General features: G+C 40.7%; 1 pseudogene; it reads right to left on the minus strand.

Annotated features, from left to right (window-relative positions):
* Positions 1 to 751: 751 nt before the first annotated feature.
* Positions 752 to 8682, minus strand: LOC139939557 (arylacetamide deacetylase-like; annotated as a pseudogene).
* Positions 8683 to 10577: the final 1895 nt, after the last annotated feature.

Below are 10577 nucleotides of genomic sequence, written 5' to 3' on the forward strand. Positions count from 1 at the left end.
CATCGTCGGCCAAAAATGCAACTAGTTTCAAAGTGTTATCATCACTCCATCGGTCACTTCTACCCATCGTAAGAAATTGAGCAACAGATTGAACTAAAATATTTACTGTCAGGTGGTAGATAGCAATGTCGATCTAAGAACTCAAATCTGACTCTGTACAACAAAAGTCCACCAACGGCCAAGTACATGTAAATACAAAATACCATACACACATAGCGTGTGTACGAGAAGGAAGCTTGTTCACGCCAACTATTTATTCTATTCCTTTTCCATTCACGTGGTCAATTTTTTTAATTCATATATTTATTTGTAAATTACAGATGTAATTCACTTTTATTTTCGTACCTAAACGTAAACACTTTCAGAAGGAGAAAACAAAAAAGGGCTATTGTTACCACGCGAATTATTTGGCGCGCTATTTTTGACGTCTGTGACCTTTCGAGATTAATGACGTCTCAACACAGTGGAAGCAAAAGGTGGGGTAAGTTAAACCCGCTTTCGTTCTCACTAGCTGCTTTTCCCGGGAAAAACGTTTTTCCCCGGGGTTAACTCCTTTAACCCTACCCCTTAACTGGGTAAATTATTTACCGGGAAAATGTTATTTCCCGGGAAATGTTTTGTAGTGTGAACAGATCGACTAACATTTCCAGGGAATTTCCCGGGAAATACCTGCAGTGTGAAAAGGGCTTAAGATGGTTGAACTGGCCAGCTGGCAAGCGTTGGAATAAATAAGGAAGCTGCAGACACGCCCTAAAGGGTCCATTTATCTTTGATTAAAACTAAATTCCTGAATGATGGAGTTTAATGTGACAGTTTTTAACATAAAATTATTGTCATAATGAAACATTTTCATAATGGAAGTTAAGTTTGAAACATAATGATTATTTTTCTCAAAAATCATTAAATTGCCTACATGATTTCAAATAATTCATTGTTAGGCCCAAAAAAAATACCAGTTGATCTTTCCCTCCCTCATCCTATTTGGAGGCTGCATCTTTTTTTTTTTACTATCTTTTATTGTACATTTTTTGTCAAAAAGACACATTTTTTCTGTGTATTTCTAGATTAACTTAATAATCTTTTAAGAACTTGTAACTACATTAAGTAAGTGGTGACTTTAAACTGAAGAATTGGTGGCCAGTTTGATTTAAAATGCTTTGCAGCCACCTTTGAAAGAAATAAAAAATAAAAAATAAAAAATAAAAAGGCCTTCATCCTCCACTTTTTGGAGAAACCAGAAACCAGGACGATCAACTGGTATTTTTTTTACTTGCCCTTAAATACTTGGTAAATTACCAAACCTCCATTGATTGTGAAATGTGAAATTACTGCACAAATAATGTGTACATTTAAAAAAAAAAATTATAACTTTTTATAATAATGTTTAAATTTTCTTTTAAAATATTTATAATTTCTTTTATAATAAATGTTTCATTATATAAAATACCTTTGGTTTCTTTATTACTTATTGAAATACTAAATTAAAATTGATACCCTTTACCTGTGAATGCAAAAAATAAAATATTAAAATAGTTTTGTGAATTATACAATGTATGAAAGAACGAGGCAAGAAAGTATAAATATGTGTAGTTGTGTGGGTAACCCTTTTTCTGGATAGCATTTTGCTGTCCGCTATATTTTGTGCTTAAAGCAGCTGTATGAAATTGGGCCCTGAATTATAGTCTTTTGCATCAGTTATGACAACTGCATTATTTAAATTAAAGAAAACTATGTATTTCTTGAACCTGTTCTTTCTTGCTATTGAAGACAGTGGACACTGTTGGTAATTGTCAAAGACTATAGTCTTCACAGTTGGTGTATCTCAACATATGCATAAAATAATAAACTTGTGATAATTTGAGCTCAATCGGTCATCGAACTTGCGAGATAATAATGAAAGAAAAACACCATTGTCACACGAAGTTGTGTGCGTTTTTTTTTTAGGGTTGATTTCGAGACCTCAAGTTCTCAATCTGAGGTCTCTAAATCAAATTTGTGGAAAATTACTTCTTTCTCGAAAATTATGGCACTTCAGAGGGAGCCGTTTCTCACAATCTTTAATAAATACCATCAACCTCTCCCTATTACTCGTCACCAAGAAAGGTTGTATGCCAATAATTATTCTGAGTAATTACCAATAGTGTCCACTGCCTTTAAAGAATTATCTCATACCTAACATTACAGAATACAGAATTGGTAAGAAAACAAATGTATAATATTACAGGTTGCCATAAAACTTACACGGTTTATTGATGATGATGTAGAAAACACCCCTTGAAATAATTCTGTCTGAAATGTCATATTTGATGAGAAATAAATAAAACTAATTTCCTGCTGGAGTTTATTCGCCAAGTGAGTATTTTATTCATTTCTTTTTTAATCGATGTCATGCAAGATGTCATGTGTAATCGATTTTCATAATTTTCTAGTGACCCAGATGGCTGATCAATCTCAAATTTCTACAGGTTTGTCAGTTTATGTCTGGATTACACAAAAAGCTTACACTGCCAGCAACTGTTTGTTAGCAAAAACCAATTCTGTAACGTTCCTTTAAGGTATTTGGCCCCGAGGCTGAATTTTGTGGAACAGTTTTCACAAGCCCCTACTACCATTATTAAAAAAGTGTTAGAGCTTTGCGGTAGTGTAGAACCAGCTTAGGGAACCGGAACTACAAGTTCCTCTTCAAATGTTGGACCAAATATTTGATTGATCGCCTGCAAACCTCAATATCTGGAGCATTAAACATTCCATGCCAACCATTGTAATAATTGACCAGCTTAGTCTCTATTCCAGCCGCTTCTAGTCTAGCTGCATACATAATAGCATCATCTCTGAGACTATCATACTGACAACTGACTATGTAGGCTGGAGGGAGACTAGAGAGATTCTTACGCATAAGCGGCGACACACGGGGTCTTGGAACAAGTGTTTGTACTTGGCCCACATCTCGTCATTTCCATCCTCCATCACCGGCCCTTTATAAGACACATGCTTCCTCAGGCCAGCAGGTACAAGCTCATGGTTGTAGAACGTTGGGTTGTCCTTCTTGAAGGCAAGGGATGTGTGGTTGTTCACTCGACATGCTGTCATGAAGTCTTCATCAATCCTCCCAAGGAGGTAGACACAACGCATAATTCCCAATGTCGGCTCTGTGAGAACGCCTCCAGTCAGGCCAAAGTCATACACGTATTTCTGATAGGACGGCATCTGTAAATCAAGCAGTTGCAGTAATGGGTAGGGTAGAACCTGAATCTTAAGACGAGGAAGGCTCGGGTCATCTGATGCCTCTTGAGCAACTGCTGCAGCAAGATGACCTCCTGCGCTGTCCCCTGCGACCCCTGTGCGAGCTGGGTCAACACAGAACTCCGAAGCATGAATTAGAAAGTATCTTAGCGCCCTCATGCTGTCCTCATGGGCTGCTGGAAATTTACGCTTGGTTGCCAGACAATAACTAGAAAACAGATGAACACAATAGAAACAAGAATACTTTTAATGACCATTTGTTGTTTTTTTACATTAGACCTGCCTGGGGTAGGACATTAAGCAAATTGGCAGCAATTTTGAAAGTTTAGAAAGTTGAATTCATTGAGGAAATGAAGGAAGATTTTGTTGTGAGTGAGATTCATGGCATGTTGACATACAGCTATTAGAAAAACAAGATGGCCGCTCTTCCCTTTTCCCTGGCCGGGGAAAAAACTTTTTTAATTTTCGTGGCACCCCGAAAACCGAATTAGCGTGATTACTTCTTGCGGATACCCCACTCGAGTGTGCCGGTGCAAATTTGAACCCCGTCAATGTTTTACTTTGGCGGTAATCGACGATTTTTGGTCAAATTATGACGTCACTTTTGCACCAAAAAGTTGTAATTCCCAAGGTTTTGCGAATTTTGCATGACTCCACACAGGAAAGTTGTTCAGGATGCTCAACTTGGTCGATTTGCACCGTCAAAACGCGATTTCCAGAGTTGACTATTAGAAAAACAAGATGGCCACTCTTCCCTTTTCCCTGCCCGGGGAATAACCTTTTTAATTTTCGTGGCACCCCGAAAAGCCGAATTAGCGTGATTACTTCTTGCGGATACCCCACCCGAGTGTGCCGGTGCAAATTTGAACCACGCCAATGTTTTACTTTGGCGGTAATCGACGATTTTTGGTCAAATTATGACGTCACTTTTGCACCAAAAAGTTGTAATTCCCAAGGTTTTGCGAATTTTGCATGTCTCCACACAGGAAAGTTGTTCAGGATGCTCAACTTGGTCGATTTGCACCGTCAAAACGCGATTTCAAGAGTTGACTATTAGAAAAACAAGATGGCCGCTCTTCCCTTTTACCTGGCCGTGGAATAAACTTTTTAATTTTTGTGGCACCCCGAAAAACCGAATAAGCGTGATTACTTCTTGCGGATACCCCACCCGATGGTGCCGGTGCAAATTTGAACCCCGTCAATGTTTTACTTTGGCGGTAATCGGCGATTTTTTGTCATCAAATGACGTCACTTTTGCACAAAAAAGTTGTAATTCCCAAGGTTTTGCGAATTTTGTATGACTCCACACAGGAAAGTTGTTCAGAATGGTCAACTTGGTCGATTTGCACCGTCAAAACGTGATTTCCAGAGTTGACTATTAAAAAAAAACAAGATGGCCGCTCTTCCCTTTTCCCTGCCCGGGGAATAAACTTTTTAATTTTCGAGCTCCCGAAAAGCCGAATTAGCGTGATTACTTCTTGCGGATACCCCACCCGAGTTTGCCGGTGCAAATTTGAACCCAATCAATGTTTTACTTTGGCGGTAATCGAAGATTTTTGGTCAAATTATGACGTCACTTTTGCACCAAAAAGTTGTAATTCCCTAGGTTTTGCGAATTTTGCATGACTCCACACAGGAAAGTTGTTCAGGATGCTCAACTTTATCGATTTGCACCGTCAAAACGCGATTTCCAGAGTTGACTATTAGAAAAACAAGATGGCCGCTCTTCCTTTTTCCCTGCCCGGGGAATAACCTTTTTAATTTTCGAGGCACCTCGAAAAGCCGAATTAGCGTGATTACTTCTTGCGGATACACCACCCGAGTGTGCCGGTGCAAATTTGAACCACGCCAATGTTTTACTTTGGCGGTAATCGACGATTTTTTGTCATCAAATGACATCACTTTTGCACCAAAAAGTTGTAATTCCAAAGGTTTTGCGAATTTTGCATGACTCCACACAGGAAAGTTGTTCAGGATGCTCAACTTGGTCGATTTGCACCGTCAAAACGCGATTTCCAGAGTTGACTATTAGAAAAACAAGATGGCCGCTCTTCCCTTTTCCCTGCCCGGGGAATAACCTTTTTAATTTTCGAGGCACCCCGAAAAGCCGAATTAGCGTGATTACTTCTTGCGGAAACCCCACTCGAGTGTGCCGGTGCAAATTTGAACCCCGTCAATGTTTTACTTTGGCGGTAATCGACGATTTTTGGTCAAATTATGACGTCACTTTTGCACCAAAAAGTTGTAATTCCCAAGGTTTTGCGAATTTTGCATGACTCCACACAGGAAAGTTGTTCAGGATGTTCAACTTGGTCGATTTGCACCGTCAAAACGCGATTTTCAGAGTTGACTATTAGAAAAACAAGATGGCCGCTCTTCCCTTTTTCCTGCCCGGGGAATAACCATTTTAATTTTCGTGGCACCCCGAAAAGCCGAACAAGCGTGATTACTTCTTGCGGATACCCCACCCGAGTGTGCCGGTGCAAATTTGAACCACGCCAATGTTTTACTTTGGCGGTAATCGACGATTTTTGGTCAATATATGACGTCACTTTTGCACCAAAAAGTTGTAATTCCCAAGGTTTTGCGAATTTTGCATGACTCCACACAGGAAAGTTGTTCAGGATGCTCAACTTGGTCGATTTGCACCGTCAAAACGCGATTTCCAGAGTTGACTATTAGAAATACAAGATGGCCACTCTTCCCTTTTCCCTGCCCGGGGAATAACCTTTTTAATTTTCGTGGCACCCCGAAAAGCCGAATTAGCGTAATTACTTCTTGCAGATACCCCACCCGAGTGTGCCGGTGCAAATTTGAAGCACGCCAATGTTTTACTTTGGCGGTAATCGACGATTTTTGGTCAATATATGACGTCACTTTTGCACCAAAAAGTTGTAATTTCCAAGGTTTTGCGAATTTTGCATGACTCCACACAGGAAAGTTGTTCAGGATGCTCAACTTGGTCGATTTGCACCGTCAAAACGCGATTTCCAGAGTTGACTATTAGAAAAACAAGATGGCCGCTCTTCCCTTTTCCCTGCTCGGGGGAATAAACTTTTTATTTTTCGAGCCACCCCGAAAAACCGTATTAGCGTGATTACTTCTTGCGGATACCCCACCCGAGTGTGCCGGTGCAAATTTGAACCCCGTCACTGTCATGTTTTGGCGGTAATCGACGATTTTTGGTCAAATTATGACGTCACTTTTGCACCAAAAAGTTGTAATTCCCAAGGTTTTGCGAATTGTGCATGCCTCCACACAGGAAAGTTGTTCAGGATGCTCAACTTGGTCGATTTGCACCGTCAAAACGCGATTTCAAGAGTTGACTGTTATAGACCATGGGATGGGTGTTGAAAACGGGCCTATTTTTGGGGTTTCGTGGTCCCCATCTCCGGACTGCATGAAATTTGACGCACAAGGGTTTTCAATGGTACAGAATCCGAAGTTGGTTGTTGCTAAGCTCTTAAACTGCACAGTTCGTGAACAGACCAATTTTGGGGTCATTTTAGGTCAAAAACAGTATTTTTTGATAACGTCTGTATACACTGGGACTATTTACCAATCGTTCACGGCAGTGCAAGAACCTTTTCCAAGTGTTTAATGTGAACGATGTAAATTTTCCCCTTTTCTTTCCGATAAACATGCAAAGGCCTACAACAAAAACTCTTGATTTTTATTGACTGAACATCAAGTACAATGCCATTTGTTTTTCGTTGCTACGACGTGCGTGTGTTACATTTTGTATTATCACGCGCGCGGCCGAGTTAGATGTGGGACGCAGGCGCACTATTTTGTTCGTATTCCACTCGCGCTTGTGTGATATTAAACTTGTAGTTTTGTCGAACGAGCCTGTAAATCGGCATCCTTTTATTCAGGGGTTTGAAGAAATACTCTGTATGTTATAATGGTACAGTGTAGGAACGAAACACGATAATGCTTCGAATGACGTCACCCACATCGCAGGCTTCCGAGGATTTGTAGATCACTATTTGTCGCCGTAATTGTTTCTTTTCGGGATTCGGTGCAGGATTTTCGCCAAGCAACAGCAAGTAATGGACTTTCTGTATTTTATTTCATACCTACATACAAAAATTGCGTGATCAAAAAGTGGGGACTACGGTTTTGAACAATTCTAGCGATCATCCCATGGTCTATTAGAAAATCAAGATGGCCGCTCTTTCCTTTTCCCTGCCCGGGGAATAAACTTTTTAATTTTCGAGCCACTCCGAAAAGCCGAATTAGCGTGATTACTTCTTGCGGATATCCCACCCGAGTGTGCCGGTGCAGAATTGAACCCCGTCACTGTTATATTTTGGCGGTAATCGACCATCTTTGGTCAAATTATGACGTCACTTTTGCACCAAAGAGTTGTAATTCCCAAGGTTTGGCGAATTTTGCATGCCTCCACACAGGAAAATTGTTCAGGTCGCTCAACTTGGTCGATTTGCACCGTCAAAACGCGATTTCCAGAGTTGACTATTAGAAAAAACAAGATGGCCGCTCTTCCCTTTTCCCTGCCCGGGGAATAAACTTTTTAATTTTCGAGCCACCCCGCCGAAAAGCCGAATTAGCGTGATTACTTCTTGCGGATACCCCACCCGAGTGTGCCGGTGCAAATTTGAACCCCGTCACTGTTATATTTTGGCGGTAATCGACGATTTTTAGTGAAATTATGACGTCACTTTTGCACCAAAAAGTTGTAGTTCCCAAGGCTTGGCGAATTTTGCAGGCCTCCACACAGGAAAGTTGGTCAGGATGCTCAACTTGGTCGATTTGCACCGTCAAAACGCGATTTCCAGAGTTGACTATTAGAAAAACAAGATGGCCGCTCTTCCCTTTTCCCTGCTCGGGGAATAAACTTTTTATTTTTCGAGCCACCCCGAAAAGCCGTATTGGCGTGATTACTTCTTGCGGATACCCCATCCGAGTATGCCGGTGCAAATTTGAACCCCGTCACTGTTATTTTTTGGCGGTAATCGACGATTTTTGGTCAAACTATGACGTCACTTTTGCACCAAAAAGTTGTAATTCCCAAGGTTTTGCGAATTTTGCATGCCTCCACACAAGAAAGTTGTTCAGGATGCTCAACTTGGTCGATTTGCACCGTCTAAAATGTAAAAGAGTGAAAACACTCGTTTTGTACCACTCTTGCAAAGAGCCATACTTTTTATGGCGGACAACTCTTTTTAAGAGTGAAAGACGGGTACATTCAACTCGATTTGGAGTGAAAATCGTTCCAATGTATCTCAAAAAGATTGAGACAGATTGACTTTCACTCCCAAAAGAGTGAAACTTACACCACTCGGGACAAGAGAGTGAAACGGTCACTTTTTTTACATTGAGAGTTTATTTAGTGAAGTATAGGCAATATGCTGCAGGATTTGCATAGACATTGTATAGTGGATACCATAGAGCTGTATTTCTAGGTAGTGGTGGCATTCCTAGTGGACGGGGGGGGGGGGGGGTAATACGTCTAGTATTCACAAAGCTGCTGTGAGGTTATTTTTAGCTGAGTGCGGACGTCATGTCTAATTGAATCACGTTATGGTAAACATCGCTGGTTCTATACTTATTGATACACAATCTCCAAATAGATTCCATTTGGAAACTACAAGATTGATCAGCGATGAGTATCGCTTCTTAAAGCAATAAGCCTGGAAGCTACTATCTTTCAAGGTACTCGACACATTTGGTAAATTGTCAAAGACGATTATATTCTCACTTGGTCTATCCCAACTTGCAAAACAAATCTTTAAAAGAAAATGGACTCTTGTTCATCGAAGTTTATTCGAATCTGAGAAACGATTCATGCACGAATCATACACTCAGATTCTTATTGTTGATGACTGTTTGCAAATGCTGCTGTCATGATAATGTTGTACCAGCTGCCACTTCGCTAATGAAACGTTGATGATTAATCATGTTCTTTTGAAAATACCATGACAATTTTTTTGAAGTTAACATCTATGTTTAGGATGAGTGGTTTACTTTGAGTTACAGAATCGATATACCAAATGGAACACTTCGCTGTAGCCTGAACATCTGACGTCACACTTCTAGGCTCGTGAATAAAGCCATACCTTCTGACCCGATAACTTTTCCAGATGTTTCTTTGATCTGGCACTCATTTCACACGGAGATGCGCAGTCAATTCACCCTTTATGTACTAACATACTAAAAACTGCATCCTTCGTAGAGCATTATTTTGTCTTTTCTTTGTACATATCAACATAGTCCCAATAGACCACCAGAATCCTTTCGAAAATATAATGCACCAAGTCAGTATCTGTAAAGATTGATTTGGCGCATTACAAATACATACTATTATTATTATGATTACTATTAGAATCCTTTTTGTTTTGCCCTTGGTCCCCAATAAATCATGAGCGCTTGTTTATAAAACAACACTAATGTATACGCAAGGTTGGGCACACTCTGCATGCAGACGATGCAAAGTGCAAGCTGACACCATGGGTGCGTTCGTTTAGCTTCTCTGGGTCGACCCCGGTGTGTGGCGGTTTTTTTTTCTCCAAGACGAACGTGGGTAATTATCTGCACACGTTCGTCCTGGGAACAAAAACCGTCACACACCGGGGTCGACCCAGGGAAGCTAAACGAACGCACCCAATAACACATTCGATAATGGGTGCGTTCGTTTCCCTGGGTCGACCCCGGTGTGTGGCGGTTTTTTTTTCCAGGACGAACGTGTGCAGATAATTACCCACATTCGTCCTGGAAAAAAACACGCCACACACCGGGGTCGACCCAGGGAAGCTAAACGAACGGAAAGCTTACGTCACAGCACGTTTATCCAATGAAATCATTTGGCCTGTTAGACCACCAGTGCCCGTCATGCGGTTAAAGACAGTGACCAGTCTAAATTCCTCTTTGCTAAAACTAGGCCACCGTGTGAATGTCCTCAGTACACCGTGTCGACTGATTTAATTTTCCTCCTTTCATTCTCGGATGATCGCACCCATCAGTGTTTTCTCATTAGACCACTATGTACCATGCATCAATAGACAAAATCAAAATGTAACGATGGACACAATCATGCAAGTGTTTTTTTTTTTTTTGGGGGGGGGGGGGGAAGGGAATCGTGAGGGATTCAAAAGCGTCCTTGTGAGAATGTATTTTGAAATGTAAGCGTAGCTGCAAATCTTGAAACGTAAGCCTAGCTTGACTCGGGATTGAAAGCGTAATTTTTGATTTTAGCGTAACAAACTTAAATGATGTATATGGCTTGTATGGATATGGAGTAGCTGCGTAGCTTGGAACGTAACCATATCTTTTGGAACGTAAGCATATCTTGGAACAAAAGCATAGTTGGGTAT

The sequence above is a fragment of the Asterias amurensis genome, chromosome 7 (genome assembly GCF_032118995.1).
Source record: "Asterias amurensis chromosome 7, ASM3211899v1".
NCBI lineage: Eukaryota > Metazoa > Echinodermata > Asteroidea > Forcipulatida > Asteriidae > Asterias > Asterias amurensis.